The 20934-nt window shown below is 42.6% G+C and overlaps 1 protein-coding gene and 1 non-coding gene across 3 annotated transcripts in view; one reads left to right on the forward strand and one right to left on the reverse strand.

The window, feature by feature from the left end:
- Positions 1-20934, forward strand: part of LYN (LYN proto-oncogene, Src family tyrosine kinase) — a 137614-nt gene that overhangs the window by 13686 nt on the left and 102994 nt on the right. The window lies entirely within an intron of this gene.
- Positions 9810-9942, reverse strand: LOC112630870. The gene has a single exon (XR_003120998.1). It is a non-coding gene; the product is annotated as a small nucleolar RNA SNORA1 (small nucleolar RNA).

Raw genomic sequence — 20934 nt, forward strand, 5'->3', positions numbered from 1 at the left:
GTTTTTCTGCACATCCAAGTAAATTTATAAATGCAAATATGTGGGTGTGATAAGGGTAGTTTCCACTGACCCACATGTAATCAAACATCCTGTTATATGACACAGTGCCAGTCTGTGCATAGGCATTTGAAAGTACTGACTGGGTTTGTGAATTCAGTGATGCTATTCTTCAGTAAAATAAGGACTCGTTTTTCTGATGTTAAGGAACACAGCACCTTTGTTACGGACTGTTATTTCAACTTCTGCTTCATGTAGTTTTGATATTTATTTTTGTTGGGGGTGACAGAGAGAGGCATAATTGACCTGTGGCAATTGTTAATCCATGAAGTCATGCTTCACTTATGCATCATTCAGAAAACAGTTCTTGGATACTCACTACTCTTGAATATGCATGCATATGACTTGCAGTCAAAGCCATGAGTTCTCAATAACAAAACTGTTCCAGATATACTCAGAAAGTTAAAATGCTTAAAAAAACTAGGAGTATACTTTTTTAAAGAAAATTTTCCTGGTCGGGCACAGTGGCTCACGTCTGTAATCCCAGCACTTTGGGAGGCCGAGGTGGGTAGATCACGAGGTCAGGAGATCGAGACCATCCTGGCTAATACAGTGAAACCCCGTCTCTACTAAAAATGCAAAAAATTAGCCGGGCGTGCTGGCGGGCGCCTGTAGTCCCAGCTACTCAGGAGGCTGAGGCAGGAGAATGGCGTGAACCCGGGAGGCGGAGCTTGCAGTGAGCTGAGATCCGGCCACTGCACTCCAGCCTGGGTGACAGAGCGAGACTCTGTCTCAAAAAAAAAAAAAAGAAAAAAGAAAATTTTCCTTTTATTTTTGTTGCTGTTTTGTTTTGTTTTTTAGAAGCAAGGTCTCACTATGTTGCCCAGGCTAGAGTGCACTGGCCATTCACAGGCACGATTATCACTCACACGCTACGGTCCTGAGCTCCTAGGCTCAAGCAATCCTCCTACCTCAGCTTCTCGAGTAGCTGGGACTAGAGGCATGTGCCACTGCACCTGGCTTAGAGTATAAATTTTTGTGTCACACAAGATATGAAGGACATGCACAGGCACTGGACCCATCTGTGGGTTTATCTTTCTGTGGGACCCACTAAGGGACCCATCTTTCTGTGAAAAAGTCACAAGTGAAGTCTGGGCCATGCAGGGAATAACCATACCCCAGGAGAACATGCTGAGCCTGTAGTTTGCCTGTCTGCATCCCCGATACCCCCCAGATTATTTTTATTTTATTTTTTACTTTTTATTATTTTAGACAGGGTCTTGCTCTGTTGCGGAGACTGGAGTGCAGTGGCATGGTCATGGCTCCTGCAGCCTCCACCTCCTGGGCTTAAGTGATCCTCCCACCTCAGCCTCCTGAGTAGCTGGGACTACAGGTACATGCCACTGTGCCAGATTAACTTTTTTAATTTTTTTTTTTTTTTTTTTTGAGACAGTGGTCGCTCTGTCACCCAAACTGAAGTGCAGTGGCTCAATCTTGGCTCACTGCAGCCTCAACCTCCTGGGCTCCAGTGATCCTCCCAGCTTAGCTTGCCAAGTAGCAGGGACTACAGGCATGTGCCACTACACCTGGCTAATTTTTTTTTTTTTTTTGACGGAGTCTCACTCTGTTGCCCAGGCTGGAGTGCATTGGTGCTATCTTGGCTCAATGCAACCTCTGCCTTGTGGGTTCCAGCGATTCTCCTGCTTCAGCCTCCTGAGTAGCTAGGATTACAGGTGCCTGCCACCATACCCAGCTAATTTTTTTGTATTTTTAGTAGAGACAGGGTTTCACCATGTTGGCCAGGCTGGTGTCAAACTCCTAATCTCAGGTGATCCACCTGCCTCAGCCTCCCAAAATTCTGGGATTACAGGCATGAGCCACCACGCCTGGCCTGCCTGGCTAATTTTTGTATTTCTTGTCGAGATGGGGTTTTGCCATGTTGCCCAGGCTGGTTTCAATCTCCTGTGCTCAAGTGATCCACCCACGTGCTTCAGTCTCCCAAAGTGCTGGGATTACAGGCATGAGCCACAGTGCCAAGCCTAAAATTTTTTGTATAGATAGGGATCTCACTGTGTTGTCCAGGCTGGTCTTGAACTCCTGGGCTCAAGTGATCTTCCCACCTGCTTCAGCCTCCCAAAGTGCTGGGATTACAGACGTGAACCACTGCAGCCAGCCCCAAAACCTCTAGTTTAATTTCCTCCAGCCACAGTTCCTGATGCTTGGCATCTCTGCATTTTAACTGTCTCTGTTAGCAACGGCTGGATACTACAGAGGATTTGAACAAAGAGTGAATCTTGGGAATGGAGAGAATATTGGACCAAAGAGACTGGCCAGAGCAGAGCAGTTTCCAAGTGAAGAAGTGAGTCCCTCAGTTGGAAATAAAGTAGGAAGAGATGGGGAAGTAACTTGACTGAATTCCTTACTAATCTTGGTGAAGAATATAGGTATGGATTAGTAACACTGTAGTAGCTAATGAAAAATATTCCAGGTTGTGAACTTTGGGGTGTCTGAGGAGCAGCATGATGTCATAGTCACAAACTGAGAGTCAGGAATTGGTTTCTGGGCTAGGTGTGGTGGCTCACACCTGTAGTCTCAGCACTGAGGGAGGCCAAGGCAGGAGGATCACTTGAGGCCAGGAATTCAAGACCAGCATGGGCATCATAGTGAGACCTCATCTCTACAATTTTTTCTTTTCTTTTCTTTTCTTTTCTTTTTTTTTTTAAGGAATTGCCTTCTAGTCAATGCTTTGTCAAATACCAGTCTTGGGACATTAGATGAAGTTCCTTAAGCTCTTCAGGCCTCATTTTTCTAATACATAAAACAGTAATAACAGATTTTTGTTTGGTATCTCATCCAGTTGTTTCAAGGATTAAATGGGGTAATGTACCTGGGAGTTCCTTGAAGAGTCTAATTTTCTCCCCAGTTTTGGCTGTTGTTTTGGATTAAACTGTACTACCCTGAGCCTTTTCTTGATTTTGGAGGATCCCTGCCCACTCCCCACTCATGGTACCCCTGGCCTGTTTCAGTCGATTCACTCATGCATCATCACCAGTCGTGTGGGGAAGTGGAAATTTGGTGTACATACCAGGTGCACTTTCATTCTTCTGAAGATGTTATGACAAACAGCAAAGAGAACACCTTTTCTCTTATCATTAGATCATCCTTAAGCATCTCGTGAGGGGTAAAGCAAAAAAAAAAAAAAAAGTTTTAGCTAGATGTGGTGGCATGCCCCTGTCATCCTAGCTGCTCTGGAGGCTGAAGCAAGAGGTCCCTCGAGTCCAGGAGTTGGAGGCTGCAGTGAGCTATGATTATGCCACTGCACTCCAGCCTGGGTAACAGAGCAAGACTCTCATCTCTGAAAAAGAAACAACAACATCAAAGAAACAAAAGCAAGTTTATAAATAAAGAAACAGAATAGCAGGGACATGGATGAAGCTGGAAACCATCATTCTCAGCAAACTAACATAAGAACAGAAAACCAAACACCACATATTCTCACTCATAAGTGGGAGCTGAACAATGAGAACACATGGACACAGGGAGGAGAACGTCACACACCGGGGCCTGTCAGGGAGCGGGCGGCCTAGAGGAGAGATGGCATTAGGAGAAATACCTAATATAGATGACGGGATGGTAGGTGCAGGAAACCACCATGGCTCGTGTATACCTATGTAACAAACCTGCATGTTCTGCACATGTATCTTAGAAATTAAAGTATAATAATTTAAAAAAAAAAAAGAAACAAAGAATAAAAACCATGCCTAATTTAGTAAGAGAGGCATTCCCTGCAAGCTCCTCACCTTCGTTTATTTATTTATTTATTTAGATACAGAGTCTCTCTCTGTCACCCAGGTTGGAGTGCAGTGGCGTGATCTCGGCTCACCGCAACCTCTGCCTTCCAGGTTCAAGCGATTCTCCCTACCTCAGCCTCCTGAGTTGCTGGGACTACAGGTGCCCGCCATCACGCCCAGCTAATTTTTATATTTTTAGTAGAGACGGGGTTTCGCCATGTTGGCCAGGATGGTCTCAATCTCCTGACCTTAGGTGATCCTCCCGCCTTGGCCTCCCAAAGTGCTGGGATTACAGGCATGAGCTACGATGCCCGGCCTAACCTTCATGTAAATGATGAGGAAATAACTGCAATGGAGTGAGCTGGTTGGAGAACCATGTTACTCACCCGAACACCGACTTTATGCAGGTTCACTGTCCACAGGTATCTTCTGATTGATCACATTACAATCTTGACCTACTTTCTCCTGATAACGAGCTGAAAATCAAGCAATAGTACATTAGAACTTTGATTCATGTGACTCCTATCATGCCATATAAATGAAAATTCAGAGTTTAGATTAAGAACAGTAAACCTTTCTCTGTTGTACATTAAAAGGTACTCCCCTCCTCCTCCCCATAATAAGCTACATGCTTCTGAAAGTTTTACCAAGACTTGAGATCAGGAGATCAGGAAGAAGCATTCTGACGCTGAGCACACCTCCGACTTTGCACATGGTGGTTTCGAGGAGTTGACTGCACAAGACCCCCAGAGTCTAATACCAGTTCTGTCTTACTGATCAAATTTGCCTTTTCTACCTCAATTTTTCCTCTATTTTAACGGAAAACTTACTACTTCATATGTATCTAAAATATTTCAAAATCTTTAGTAAAGGGATATAAGCACTCTTAGCCATCAGAATAACTTTTAAGGTCAGGCGCAGTTGCTCACACCGGTAATCCTAGCACTTTGGGAGGCCAAGGCAGGAAGATCACTTGAGTGCAGAAGTTTGAGACCATCCTAGGCAACATAGTGAGACCTCATCTCTATAGGAAATTTAAAAAATTAGCCAAGAGTGGTGGCACGGACCTGTATTCCCAGCTACTTAGGAGGCTGAGTTGGGAGGATTGCTTGAGCCTGAGGGGTGGAGGCGGCAGTGAGTCGAGATCGCGCCACTGCTCTCCAGCCTGGGTGACAGTGAGACCCTGTCTCACAAACAGTGACAACAACAACAATAAAATCTTTTAAAGATTAGTAAGCAATTTTTTTCTTTGGAAAAAATTAAAATGAAAATAGATTTTAATAAAACTTTTTAAAAAATCAACTGTAAAATTTTGCTGTACAGCTCTATGAATTTTAATACGTGTGTGGATTCATTGAATTATTTTCATAATAAGAATACAGAAAAGTTCTGTCACCCCCCTAAAAAAAACCTTTCTTGTGCCAACCCCACCCCAATGCCTGGCAACTGCTGACCTGTTGTTTGTCCCCATAGTTTTGTGTTTTCTGTAATGTCATATAAATAGATTCATACCGTATGTGATCATTTTATTGTGTTTTATAATAACAACTTTATTTTTACTTTTAATTTTGTTTTGAGACAGACTCTCACTCTGTCACCCAGCCTGGAGTGCAGTAGCACAATCTCGGCTCACTGCAGCCTTTGCCTTCCGTGTTCAAGCAATCCTCCCATCTCAGCCTCCCAGGTAGCTGAGACCACAGGCACGTGCAACCATGCCTAGCTAATTTTTGTATTTTTAGTAGAGACAAAGTCTTGCCATGTTGCCCAGGCTGGTCTTGAACTCCTGGACTCAAGTGATCCACCTGCCTTGGCCTCCCAAAGTGTTGAGATTATAGGTGTGAGCCATCACACCGAGCCGAATAATAGCTTTATGGAGATTTAATTCACGTATTGTATAATTCACTCAAAGTATACAATCCAGTGATTTTAGTATGTTCACAGAGTTGTGCAATCATCACCACAATCAATTTTAGAACATTTTTAATATACGAAAAGAAATTCTGTACCCTTTAGCCCTCACTACTCTCTTGCCCTTGTTCTAGGCAGTCACTAATCTATTTCTATCTCTATAATAAATTCCAGGAAACTGGTTTTAATGATTTCCTTTTTTAAAATAGACAGTTTCTTGTTCTGTTGCCTGGAGTGCAGTGGCACAATCACGGATCACTGTAGCCTCTGACCTTCTGGGCTCAGGTGATCCTCCTGCCTCAGCCTCCTGAGTAACTAGGACCACCGGTGTTACACCACTGTGCCGGGCTAATTTTTAAATTTTTTTTTAAGGATGAGGTCTCCATATATTGCCCAAAATGTTGGGATTACAGGCATGAAACACTGCGCTCAGCTAAGTTTCTTTCTTAGTTGGAAGAGTTTTACAATAATGCCGGAACAATTACTACTTGTTTTACTTTACAGGCAATAATTACCTTTCACAGAAAATATAGTAAAAATAGCAATCCTTTATTAAATATTTGTCTTCTGTTAGGTAGTCAATTCCTTAAAAGGTGTAATATTGATATTCTTGTTATTGATAAGGAAACAGATGCTTAGGGATAATAAATATTATACTTACCTAACTACTAAGTAAATGGAACCCAAGTCAGCCTGACTCCTAAACTGATGTGTTTGTTTTATTTAACTTTGAAAGGTTATTTCTAAAAACTCACAATTATAATATGTGGAACATAATGTCCTTGATTTTAGTTTATCAAGCAGACTTTATACATTAACTTAAATGTAAACACAGGAATAAGATCACTTCTGGGAAATATGTAATAAATATAATGCAGGGAACATTTATTGAGTATACACGGTATGTCATTCATTCTTCTAAACACTCCTCAAGATCGTATTCAGCCAATCCTCATAACAACTGTGTGAAATTGGTACAGTTATCATCCCTTTTCTTTTCTTTCTTTCTTTTTTTTTTTTTGAGACAGGGTCTCACACTGTTACCCAGGCTGGAGTGCAGTGGGCATGATCTCAGCTCACTGCAACCTCTGCCTCCCGGGTTCAAGCAATTCTCCTGTCTCAGCTTCCCAAGTAGCTGGGATTACAGGTGCATGCCACCATACTCGGCTAATTTTTTTGTATTTTAGTAGAGATGGGGTTTCACCGCGTTGCCCAGGCTGGTCTCGGATGCCTGAGCTCAGGCAATCCACCTGCCTCGGCCTCCCAAAGTGCTAGGATTACAGGCATGAGCCACCGTGCACAGCCTTATCATCGCTTTTCTGCAGATAAGTAAAGATTAATTACCTTGCCAGTGTCATGTCCCTGTACGAGGTGGAGCTGGAACTTGGACCCAGGATGTTTGGCTCAAGCTTAACTCTCCTGCTCCAGGAATCTAATGTGCCGCCACTTTGACTTGAGGAAGACAAGAACTCAGACACTGAAAACCAGTCAGCACGGCCAAAACAAGAGAGGCCCCGGTTCTGCCAACTTGGTGCAGTTTTTACTGTAACCATAGCTTGGAACAATGAAGAAGAAAAAAAATTCATTGGAATTGCAATGAATATGTAAACATTACATCAAGTTTAAAGCATGATGAGTGTCAAGCCAGTTGAGCTTTTCTGCATTAACTTCAGCTGACAACTTAGTTTATATCTATTATAAGTGTCAGTATTTGTTGGGGGAAAAATAATTTTCCTCCTTTTTATTTTTAATTTTTTTTTAGAGATAGGATTTCATTATGTTGCCCAGGCTGAAGTACAGTGATGTGATCATTGGTCACTGCAGCCTTGAACTCCTTGGCTCAAGTGATCCTCTTGCCTTAGCCTCCCGAGTAGCTAAGACTTCAGAGTCACATCACCATGCTCAGCTAATTTTTTTTTTTTTTGGTGGAGATAGGGTCTTACTATGTTGCCCAGGATAGTCTCGAACTCGTGGCCTCAAATAGTCCTCCAGTCTTGGCCTCCAAAACTATTGGGATTATAAGTGTGAGCCATTGTGCCCAGCTTAATTTTCTTCTTTTGCCAAAGCAAAGCTACCAATTTATTTTATATCTAAGATTTAATTATGTTTGGATTAAACCTTTTCTTCAGTATGTATCTCATACTTTTCTTTTGCTAAACACTTGCGTTTTTTCCCACATTAAGGAGAGTAGCTCTTGGAAATCTTATATTCTCCTAACTCTTTACCTTAAAATGCTGCTACAAAACCTTGGACATTGAAAAGTTGTTAAGGTTCTAGTTGAGAGTTTACTAACAACAAAAAGGAGGATAATTGGCAAAGAAGATGTGGATTGAGTGAGCCACAGAGCCCCTTTCCTGTTCTGGTTTCTTGGTGGCATTTGCAGCAGTGCCTCTATGATGCCTGAGCAAAACTAGTTTATTGGGAAGTGATGGAAGCCATACTGCCAGTGCTTTTGCTCAGTCAGCACTTGGGCCCTTCATGGCTGTGTGTCTCATATGATGTTCCTAATACTTTTTTTTCCTCTCCCTCCCCCCATAATACTTTATAAATAGATATTTCCACTTCTGAATATTCTCTGATTAGAATAGCAGTTACAAAATGGATAAGACTTCACCTCGTCCTTTAAAACAGGAAAACTGATCGAATTCCCCCACCTCGTTTCATTACTGAGGCTGTCAGATGATCCTTTAAGCAAAACCCCAGTTTTCTCTTGTCTGATGAAGTCAGTGTTAAGTGGAGGTGTTTTTACATTGACTTTAATATGAAAGGAACTGTTTGATTGAACTGTTTAATCTCAAGGCCAGGCCTTGGACGACTTCTTGGACTCATGCATGGGATTCTTCTTTTGCACACCTGTGACCTCCCTGGAACTACTTCTGGTGGTTTCCCTGGACTTAGTAGTATCCCCAAAACCTGGCAGCCTAGGGCCTGGCGCCAGGCAGAGGAATGTATTGCTCCCGCTCTCTGGGGTCGGGTAGGGCTGGGGGAGGTCCTGAATGAATATTTTCAGTGCTGATTCAGAAAGAGCATGGGGCGTACACTTAAGGAAACCCTACCTGGGAGCTACAGCAGCACTGCTCTATCCTAGGCTGACCACTTCAGACCTTTCCAACGCAGAGCTGGATGTGGCTAGAAACCGGCTCCCAGCTGAATAGCTTGTGCTGAGTCATTATCAAGTTGCATTTCCTGGCTCAATCAAAGATAAATAGAGAAGAACCTAAAGCAAAAATGACATTTGGACTGTGATTTGGGTTAATATACTACCTCAGGACAGCAATGGAGTCATGACTGCACAAACACAGGAAAGGATCTGGTTGCCGAAGCCAAGTGAGTCAGTAATGATGTATTATCATTCTAAAAAACCTAACAGTGTACTTTCTTTTTTTTTCTTTTTCTTTTTTTTGAGAAGAGTTTCGCTCTTGTTGCCCAGACTGGACTGCAATGGCACGATCTTGGCTCACCGCAAGCTCCGCCTCCCAGGTTCAAGCAATTCTCTCACCTCAGCCTCATGAGTAGCTGGGATTGCAGGCATGCGGCACCACGCTTGGCTAATTTTGTATTTTTAGTAGAGACAGGGTTTCTCCATGTTGGTCAGGCTGGTCTGGAACTCCCGACCTCAGGTGATCCGCCCACTTTGGCCTCCCAAAGTGCTGGGATGATAGGCATGAGCCATCGCACCTGGCCATAACAGTGTACTTTCTTTCTTTCTTTCTTTCTTTTTTTTGAGACGGAGTTTTGCTCTGTAGCCCAGGCTGGAGTGCAGTGGCGTGATCTCGGATCTCGGCTCACTGCAACTTCCGCCCTCCAGATTCAAGGAATTCTCCTGCCTCAGCCTCCCAAGTAGCTGGAATTACAGGTGTGCTCCACAACGCCCAGCTATTTTTTTTTCTAGAAGTTGAATTGTACAAAGTACACTTGTATTTTGACACCTGATCCAAAACACAGTCATGCACCACATTACAATGTTTCAGTCAATATATAACATACGGAAAAAAAAAAAAAGTAGTCCTATGAGACAAGAACTGAAAATTCCTTATTACTTAAATGTTATTTTGTTTCTAATACTGAAAAGTCAACATTTTTCTCCTACATGTTTTACTCATAAGCATGGCAAAATGTTACAGGTCTCATTGTCACCACTGCAATATGCATACTGTGATGGAAGCATAACCTGTCTCAGTTTAGCCACATTAACTATTTTTGGACACCATGATCAACAATGCCCATTCTCATCTAGAATGAGGCTTTTTTTCTGAAACGGAGCCTCTCTCTCTGTCACCCAGGCTGGAGTGCAGTGGTGCGATCTCCGCTCACTGCAACCTCTACCTCCTGGGTTCCAGCAATTCTCCTGCCTCAGCCGCCTGAGTAGCTGGGACTACAGGCACGTGCCACCACACCTGGCTAATTTTGTATTTTTTAGTAGAGACAGTGTTTCACCATATTGGCCAGGCTGGTCTCGAACTCCTGACTTCGTGATCCGCTCGCTTCAACCTCCCAGAGTGCTGGGATTACAAGTGTGAGCCACTGCGCCCGGCCTACGCCCAGCTAATTTTTATATTTTTGGTAGAGATGGGGTTTCACTATGTTGGCCAGGCTGGTCTCGAACTCCTGACCTCAAGTGATTCGCCCGCCTCGGCCTCCCAAAGTGCTGGGATTACAGGCGTGAGCCACTGCACCGGGCCTGGTACTTTCTTGAATGGGAAGTTGTCTTCATTGTGAGCAGCTCTTCTTTGAGGTGTTTATTTAAAGTATTCAAAAGAACAGAGATTCCAGTAGGGAACAATGAAAATATTAAGGCTTCTGTATCATGCCCTGTGAGGGAAAGTAGACAAAGACGAAATAAACTTCAACAAGAGACTAATAAATTACTTGAGTGCTTTTGATTAGCAATTTTTCATGAGCTGAATAGGTTGAAAGTTTGCTGCTTTCCTAAGTTTTCCCTTTAACATCAGGGATAACTCATTTCCCGGAAGGACAGTTTTCACTGTAAGCTCTTTCTGTTTCTATGTTGATAATCTAATTTGAATAATTTAGGTTTATTGAGACCTTCCTTTTGAAAGTAACTTGTTACCTATGTATGATTAACCTGGCTATTATTCTAAATGTAGAATTTAAAGTGTTTTATCCAGGCTGGGCATGATAGCTCACATCTGTAATCCCAGCACTATGGGAGGCCAAGATAGGAGGATTACTTGAGCCCAGGAGTTTGACACTAGCCTGGGCAACATAGAGACCCTATCTTTACAGAAAATAAAAAGAAATTAGTCAGGCATGCCGGCATGCCCCATAGTCCCAGCTAGCTACTTGGGAGACTGAGATGGGAGGATCTGCTTGAGCCTCAGAGGTCGCAGCTGCATTGGGCTGTGATTGTGCCATTACAACAGAGTAAGACAGTGTCTAAAAAAAGAAAAGTGTTTTATCATTTATATAGAGCTTGGAGTTTCAAACATAAAGTAGAATTACTTTATCACTTGTAAAAAATTTGTTCTCTGAAGTTGATAAACAATGAGGTAGAATGACTCCTGAAATAAAAAAAAAAGAAAATAATAGCAGGACTTTTACAGATAAATCTGAAATAAGTACACTGAACAATTTTTTAAATAAAATATACCCTGAAGCTAATACTTTGTAAATACTACCATTTTCTTTATGGCTATAGTGTAACCAAATTCAAGAGTAAGTAACTCAATTATTTGACTGTCGGGTTGATGGAATGAAAATAAATTTCTTAGAATATGATATGAAATATGATATGAAATTCAACTTTACTAAACTTTACTGAACACCAGCAAATGTATTTACAATCCTGGGTTCTATTTGTCAATCACAGCTCACCCTTTTTTCTGAGCAAAAGATTGGCAGTGGATAAATTCCAGTCCCCACTCTTTAATAGGGCTGGAATTGTTATGCCACACAAGATAATCACAAGATAATTTCTGTATGTGTTACCCTGCAGATCTGCACCTATAAAAGATAAAGACATGGCCAGGCACGGTGACTCAGCGTATAATCCCAGCTACTCGGGAGGCTGAGGCAGGAGAATTGCTTGAGCCTGGGAAGTGGAGTTTGCAGTGAGCCAAGATCGCGCCACTGCTCTCCAGCCTTGTAACAGAGGGAGACTCCGTCTCAAAAAAAAAAAAAAAAAAAAAAAAAAAAAGATAAAGAAACATAGATGGTTTCCATTGCTATGATTTCAATTCTAAGGTGGAGCTCAGGGTTTGACAAGGTTCCCTGCCTTGTTGGACTGTGCATTTTACCCTTTCTCAAAAGCAGGTAAGGTTGTAGTGTGGGATGTCACCAGTGGTTCTCAACCCTGGCTACTATTAGAATCAGTGGGGAGCATTTAAACCTCCTCATGCCCAAGCTGTTCCCTAACCAATGAAATGGGAATGGTAGAGGACCCAGGCATCAGTATTTTTTAGAGTTCCCCGGGTGATTCTGCTTGTGTACCAAGGATGAGAATCATTTTACTAGATTCAGCTATGTGGGAGTCTTTGGGCTATTTTAGAAAACATGGTGATCTGGCTGGGTGTGGTGGCTCATGCCTGAAATCCCTGCACTTTGGGAGGCTGAGGCAGGTGGACCACCTGAGGTCAGGAGTTCAAGGCCAGCCTGGCCAACATGGTGAAACCACATCTCTACTAAAAATACAAAAAATTAGCCAGGCATGGTGGCAGGCACCTGTAATTCCAGCTACTCTGGAAGCTGAGCAGGAGAATTACTTGAACCTGGGAGGTGGAGGTTGCAGTGAGCCGAGGTCGTGCCATTGCACTCCAGCCTGGGCAATAAGAGCGAAACTACATCTAAGAAAGAAAGAAAGAAAGAGAGAGAGAGAGAGAAAGAAAGAAAAAAGAAAACATGGTGATCAGTGAATTAAGGTGGCCCTGTTAGTATCCAGTCAGTTCCCACCTGAATGTCAGATGTCCTGGAGTGCTGAGATGTGTCCAGAATTGCTAGCTACCCAGCTAGAAAAGCTACCGCAAGCTCATCTTGAGAAAAGGAAACTACAAAGGTCCCAGTTTAGAGGATAGATAGTTTCCCAGGGTTGGAGTCCTTTCTTTTCCTAGTCACCCCCAAACACTTAAGAGGCCTATGGGGTGGGCAGGGGAGCAGGGAGAGCCTCACTCCTCTGCCATCTGTTGGGAGAGCCTCACTCACCAAAACCCCATTGCCTTTCCTGTGTCATATGCATCATGTGAGTGCATGGAGCTTCCCTTGCTCCAGGGACTTCCCGTTCAGGCCTGGAGCGTCTCCCATGCAAAGAGCCCACTCCTCTGTTCCTGGGGCACACCTCTGGCAGTCCCAGAGCTCGCCCATTCACCCTGACTTGTGGAAAGAAGCCCATGGTGAGAAAGGGGCATGTAGTTGGAAACCACCAAGTGCAGCATGGTTCTACATAACTCGCAGCTTTCAGTGGTTCGATGGTGTTCTTTTTCTTTCTTTTTCCGTAGAGTAGTTCATCTGATATGTGCAGATATGCAGCACCTGTTTAGTTAGAGGGCTGGGATGGTGAGGTCGCCCTGTAAACTCTGGGCAAATTATTCCATTTCTGAGTCATCTTTTGCCATCTGTTAGAATTTCTTATCAGGATTTAATAGGGGTTAGTTGTGAAAGAGTACATGAAAATGCTTTGATAAAAAAGAAAATAAGTGGGCCAGGCACAGTGGCTCATGCCTGTAATACCAGTACTTTGGGAGGTTGAGGTGGGAGGACTGCTTGAGGCCAAGAATTTGTTTTTTTGTTTTGTTTTGTTTTGTTTTGTTTTTTGACAGAGTTTCAATGTGTCGCCCAGACTGGAGTCCAATGGTGTGATCTCGGTTCACTGCAGCCTCCACCTCCTGGGTTCAAGTGATTCACCTGCCTCAGCCTCCCAAGTAGCTGAGATTACACGCGCCTACACCACGCCTGGCTAATTTTTGTGTTTTTAGTAGAGACGGAGTTTCACCATGTTGCCCAGGCTAGTCTTGAACTCCTCACCTCAGGTAATCCACCTGTCTCGGCCTCCCAAAGTACTGGGATTACAGGCGTGAGCCACCGCGCCTGGCTGAGGTCAAGAATTTGAGATCAACTTGGGCAACATAGCAAGACCCAGTCTCTACCAAAAAAAAAAAAAAAGAGAAAAAAAAGAGAGAGAGAGAGGAGAGAGACAGAGAAAATAAATGAAATGAACCCCATTTAAACAACAGTTGAGCTGAGGTGTCAGCCTCCAGATGGAGGAAGAAGGAACAGCTCTCCTGTAAGCTGAGAGTCCTGTCCTTAATAACCCTGTCCTATTGATTTTTCCTCTTCCTGGATCATGAATGCTTGCTCAGTGAACCATTGCCATCCCTTACAAAACAGACTGACCAAATGCTGGCAAGGATCAGGAAGATGAGTATAAACAGGTATAGCCACTTGCAGGAAACCTTTTGGTCATTTCTTAGAAAATCCACATACACCTGCCTCATGACCAAGGAATTCCACTTCTAGGTATTAATCCAAAAGAAAGAAAAACATAGGTCCACGAAAAGACATGTACAGTTCTATATATGGCAGCTTTATTCATAATATTATACAACTCTGGAAATATCTCAGATGTCCATTATCAGAAGAGTGGTTCAAAACATTTTGATATATTCATAAAATGGGATACTACTCAACCAAAAAATGAGACACTGATATATTAAACACTGATTGAATCTCAAAAACTTTTTTTTCACCTATAATGTGTTCTTTGATAAACATTATTTTCAATAAAATAAGTCAAACAGATGAGAATATGCACTTCATTTCTGTGAAGTTCAGGAACAGTGGTCATGAGAGGGGATGCCTTAGAAAGGAGCACAGTGGGCCTGCGAGGTGGCAAGGAAACTCTGTGTCTGGTTTTGGAAGGTGATTACGTGGGCACATACATCTATCAGAACTGATGTCAGCACAGTTAGGATCTTTATCTTTCATTGTAGGTGCCTTTTTTTTGGTGGAAAATCAAAATTGGTTGGGCATAGTGGTTCACGCCTGTAATCCCAGCACTTTGGGAGGCCCAGGTGGAAGGACTGCTTGAGCCCAGGAATTGAAGACCAGCCTAGGCAACATAGGGAGACCCTGTTTCTACAAAAATAAAAAAATTAACAGGGTTTGGTGGTGCACACCTGTGCTCCCAGCTACTAGGGAGGCTGAGGTGGGAGGATTGCTTGGACCTGGGAGGTTGAGGCTGCAGTGAGCTGTGATACGGCCACTGCACTCCAGCCTGGGTGACAGAGTGAGACCCTGTTTCACATAAATAAGTAAGTAGTTAAAATAAATAAACACAACTTTTAAAAAATGCATATTTTAAAAATGCATATTTAAATTAAATATTTAATACTGTTGCAAACAGTTTATTACCTTAGCAGATCGTAAGGGTTGAAACCAAAACTTCAAGTTTTACTTCTTTAGAAACTCCAGCAGTTCTAATGAATAAAGAGGATTATAAAATCCTGGGAGGGATTAGCATATGCTGCTTGAGGACCTGGTCACACTGCTCGTTAGCCATGCCATGGATGATTTGCAGGCAGCCCATTTTTTCCTCCTAAGCTTGAAAGCTAAAGATAGAATTAAAGGTGATAAGGGCATCAATTCCCAGACAGCTAAGCTGTTTAAACTATTTATTTATTTATTTATTTATTTATTTATTTGAGACGGAGTCTCACTGTTTCACCCAAGCTGGAGTGCAGTGGTACAATCTCGACTCACTGCAACCTCCACCTCCCAGGTTCAAGTGATTCTCCTGCCTTGGCCTCCCAAGTAGCTGGGATTACAGGTGCCCCCCTCCCCCCCACCATGCCCTGCTAATTTTTGTATTTTTAGTAGAGTCAGGGTTTCACCATGTTGACCAGGATGGTCTCGAACTCCTGATCTCAAGTGATCTGCCCACCTCAGCCTCCCAAAGTGTTGGGATTCCAGGCCTAAGCCACCACACCCAGGCTGTTTAAACCATTTATAATTGCACATTCCTTTTTAGACATAATTTTCTTTCTTTTTTACTTATACAATATTAAAAGGTACAGGTGCAGTTTTGTTACATGGATATATTACACAGTGGTGAAGTCTGGGCCTTTAGTGTAACCATCATCTGAGTAGCACACATTGTACCCACTAAGTAATTTCTCTCTTACACCTTTCCCATCCTCTTACCCTTCAAAATCTCCATTGCCTGTCGTTCCACATTTTGTGTCCATGTGTGCGATTATTTAGCTCCCACTTATAAGTGAGAACATGCAGTATTATCTTAAGTGAAACAATTTATAAAGTCAAATACTGCATGTTCTCACTTATAAGTGGGAGCTAAATAATCTACACACATGGACAATGTGTGACGTTGAGGATTTTTTTCATATGCTTGCTGGCTATTTGTATGTATTTTTTTGAAAAACATGTATTCTTGTTCTTTACTCACTTTTTAATGGGGTTGTTTGTGTGTGTGTTTGTGTTTGCTTTTTTTTTTTTGAGTTGTTTGAGTTCCTTGTAAATTCTGCCTGTTAGTCCTCTGTTGAATGCATAGTTTGCAAATATTTTCTCCCATTCTACAGGTTGTCTGTTCATTCCTGTTGAGTATTTCTTTAGATGTGCAAAGCTTTTTAGTTTAAGTAAATCTCATTTGTCAACTTTTGTTTTTGTTGCCTGTGCTTTCGAGGTCTTAGTCATGAATTTTTTGCCTAGACCAATGTCCGGAAGTGTTCTCCCTAGATTTTCTTCTAGTATTTTTATGCTTTCAGGTCATACATTTAAGTCTTTAATTCATCTTGAGTTGATTTTTGTATATGGTAAGAGATATGGAGTCCAGTTTCATTCTTCTGCATATGGCAACCAGTTTTTGTAGTGTAGCAGGATGGGAGGCAGACAAAACTCCTCAAACACCGAGTTAAAGAAGGAAGGGGTTTATTCGGCCAGGGGCATCGGCAAGACTTCTGTCTCAAGAGCCAAGCTCCCCGAGTGAGAAATTCCTGTCCCTTTTAAGGGCTCACAACTCTAAGGCGGTGCGTGTGAGAGGGTTGTGATTGATTGAGCAAGCAGTGGGTACATGAGTTGGGGGCTGAATGCACCAGTAATTAGATTGGAACAAAACAAGATAGGGATTTTCACAATGCATTTCTTTCTTTTTTTTTTTTTTTTTTCTGAGATGAGTCTCGCTGTGTCGCCCAGGCTGGAGTGCAGTGGCCGGATCTCAGCTCACTGCAAGCTCCACCTCCCAGGTTCCTGCCATTCTCCTGCCTCAGCCTCCCGACTAGCTGGGACTACGGGCACCTGCCACCACGCCCAGCTAGTTTTTTGTATTTTTTAGTAGAGACGGGGTTTCACCATGTTAGCCAGGGTGGTCTCGACCTCCTGACCTCGTGATCTGCCCATCTCGGCCTCTCAAAGTGCTGGGATTACAGGCTTGAGCCACCGCGCCAGGCCTTCACAGTGCATTTCTATACAATGTCTGTAATCTATAGATAACATAACTGATTAGGTCGGGGTCAATCTTTAACTACCAGGCCCAGGGTGCAGCGCCGGGCTGTCTGCCTGTGGATTTCATTTCTGCCTTTAGTTTTTACTTCTTCTTTCTTTGGAGGCAGAAATTGGGCATAAGATGATATGAGGGGTGGTCTCCTCCCTTATTGGCACCATTTATTGAAAAGGATATCCTTTTCCCAGTGTATGTTTTTGTTGACTTTGTCAAAGATCAGTTGGCTGTAGATTTCTGGCTTTATTTCTGGGTTCTCTATTCTGTCCCATTGATCTGTGTATCTATTTTTATGCCAGTGCCATGCTGTTTTGGTGACTATATCCTTGCAGAATAATTCGAAGTCAAGTAATATGATGCCTCCAGCTTTGCTCCTTCTGGACAGGATTGCTTTGGCTATTTGTGCTCTCTTTTGGTTCCATATGAATTTTGGGGTTGTCAGACATAATTTTCTTTTTCTTTTTTTTTTTTTTTTTGAGGCGGAGTCTCACTCTGTCGCCCAGGCTGGAGTGCAGTGGTGCGATCTCGGCTCACTGCAAGCTCTGCTTCCCGGGTTCACGCCATTCTCCAGCCTCAGCCTCCTGAGTAGCTGGGACTACGCTCCCACCACCGCGCCCGGCTAATTATTTTTTTTGTATTTTTAGTGGAGATGGGGTTTCACCGTGTTAGTCAGGATGATCTCGATCTCCTGACCTCGTGATCCGCCCGCCTCAGCCTCCCAAAGTGCAGGAATTACAGGCGTGAGCCACCACATCCGGCCTGACATAATTTTCAAGATATGTTCAGGTTTCATTTTTGTTCTTTAATTTTATGTATTTTCTTCCCAATAACGCTATAAGCTTAAGTCAAAAATTGTTTTGCTTATAGCTAAAGAGTCCCTGCTTTCAGCCTGCCTTGTGATTTTTGTCTTGTTGCAGTTGAATTAGGTTTGTGGCATCTCTGCTTTTTGTAGTGTTTGTATCAACACCTTGTTTTTTTGGCTTTTTACTGACTTTTTTTTTTTTTTTGAGACAGAGTCTCGCTCTGACACCCAGACTGGAGTGCAGTGGCACAATCTCAGCTCACTGCAACCTCTGCTTCCCAGGTTCAAGTGATTCTCCTGCCTCAGTCGACTGAGTAGCTGGGACTACAGGCGCCCACCACCATGTCCAGCTAACATATATATATATATATAATTTTATTTTTTTAGTAGAGACAAGGTTTCACCATGCTTGTCAGGCTGGTCTCAAACTCCTGACCTCAAGTGATCCGCCCACCTCGGCCTCCTAAAGTGTTGGGATTATGGGCATAAGCCACTGCACCCGACTGGCTTTTTACTAAATTTTAAAAATTACAAGGTTAAAATACAATGAAACACTCAAGTAATTGCATCAACCATCTCTTTTGTACAGACTGAGATTACTCTCCTGGTGACCCTGAACTCGTAGGGGCAGCAGGCGGAAATGTGCATTCACTACTTGGTGGAAAGAAGTCTGAATTGGGGAAGTATTTATACGTATGTGAAATTCCAGTGTACTAGGGTGTCCTGTATTTTATCTGGTAACCCTGAGGGCAGTCCTGTGAGCTGTGGGGCACCTGCCCTGGAGACTGTGGCAGGGAGTCAAAGCGACATGAGTTGGGGATAGGTTTTGCATGTCTGTGGAAAGGCCTTCCTGATGAATTTGATTTGAAGATTGAGAAACAGAGGAATCAAGGGCGACTTCTTGGTTTTAAACTTCAGCACCTGGTGCCCTTTACTGAGATGGAGAAGATGGGAGAAGAGTGGGTTGCGAGTGTGTTGTGATATGGACAGGTCTTATTGACGGGGTGTGGTGGGCGTCCAAATGGAGATGTGGAAGTTTGATTCTGAGTGAGCTCAAGATCATCGTGGTGTGTTCTACCACATCCCTTCTAGCCCTCTCCCCGCTTTCTCCCATCTAGTGTTCCCTTGCTCAAATGGAAGGAGAGAGGCACAACTTAGAGCACAGTGTAACTGGGGCAAGCTACCTTCGAGATAATCATAATCATTTAAACACCAGATAGACTGCTACAAGAAAAGAAATGATGGTAAAAATAAATGTACTTCAACGGAATTTGACTAAAGAATATTTCATTGTGTAACAGATTTCTGTGTGCCCCTTTTGCAATGTATCTCTTAGGATGTGTTGCTAGGCATAATGAAACAAAATGTTTTTCCCAATGAAGTGGTTATTTTGCAATGAAAGCCAGTCAAGGAAAGAAATCAGGCTTGAATACTCCTAGTCACAACCTTTATATAAAATCTAACACTACGGTTAGACCATATCACGCCTGCACCTAAGTAGTTTTGGAAATTTTAACCCAAATAAGAAATTCTTGGCTGGGCATGGTGGCTTCTGCCTGTAATCCCAGCACTTTGGGAGGTCGAGGCAAGCGGATCACCTAAGGTCAGGAGTTTGAGACCAGCCTGGCCAACATGGCGAAACCCCGTCACTACTAAAAATACAAAAAATTAGCTGGGCATGGTGGCACACGCCTGTAATCCCAGCAACTCAGGAGACTGAGGCAGGAGAATCGCTTGAACCTGGGAGACAGAGGTTGCAGTGAGCCGAGATTACGCCACTGCATTCCAGCCTGGGTGACAGAGTGAGACTCCATCCAAAAGAAAAAAAAAAAATAGAAAAGAAAAGAAATTCTTTCATTATAAGAAAAAAAGAAATACACATAAGCACAGTTACAATGTTATATTTCCTGATTAAAAATATATCTTTTTTAATGGACTACAAATATTATAATTTCTCTTAAAATGGCCTTTATGTAAAAAGTTTATTCTCCTTGACTTTACTTTTATATGATAATGAAATTTCATAATTAAATCTATATTTTATATTATCAATATTTAACCACTAGAAGAATTGATGATGCTACTTATTAAAAATGACAAATGATGTAACAGAGTTAGTGGGAAGTCAGCCTGTTGAAACCATTTTACTAGGTAAGTATTTTGATTACAAAGGGGTTGAATATAAAATGGCCTCATATTAAAAAAACATTTTGCAAAAATCAAAACTGGATATATCCCATGACTGTTTCCTTTCCCCCAGCCCCTCTGTTAAAATCTTTTAGCAAAAAAGTTTTACCAAATAATTCGCATTGAAATTTAAATAGTTTTAAAGTTTGCTATGTTGCTTTCTTTCCAAAGGTATTCAGATTTTAGTAGGGGACAAAAGTGTACCCTAAGTCAAGTGAGTATAAGAATTACCTATATTGTTTGCTACAAATGCAAATGCCCACAGCCCCCATGTAAAGTGTCATTCAGGGGCTGCCTGCTGCAGGGCGCAAGAATCTGTATTTTTAACAGGTACTCTGGTCATTCTTGGAACTGGCAAATCTAGAAAACACCAGCTGGAATAAAATGATTAAAGTTGTGCTTGCCGAATTTCAACTACTTTAAAGGTACCAGTGGTGGAGGAGAAATAATTGCACATAAATTATTTTATTAATGAAATGATTTAGCAAAGTGTAAACGCCTGTAATGGGCTTGGCAGTGTCCTGGGTGCTGAAGGTACTGAGTGGAATAGGACATGAGACAAGTGCTCTACCTGAAATAAGCACAGACGTGGAAGAAGGGACGTGTAGTTTTGTCTGGGGATTCAGCACAGTTTTTACAGAGGATGTGGTCTGTGAAATGGGTGACTTGAAACATGAAGGAGGCTGCTTATGGGGTGGGTTATTCTGGGAAGCAAGCAGGTGCAAGGGCACCAGAAGGTATGAAGGGCCTTGGAGTACTAGGCTTCCTTGTGGCCAGGAGAGAGT

Source organism: Theropithecus gelada, chromosome 8 (genome assembly GCF_003255815.1).
Source record: "Theropithecus gelada isolate Dixy chromosome 8, Tgel_1.0, whole genome shotgun sequence".
Lineage (NCBI taxonomy): Eukaryota > Metazoa > Chordata > Mammalia > Primates > Cercopithecidae > Theropithecus > Theropithecus gelada.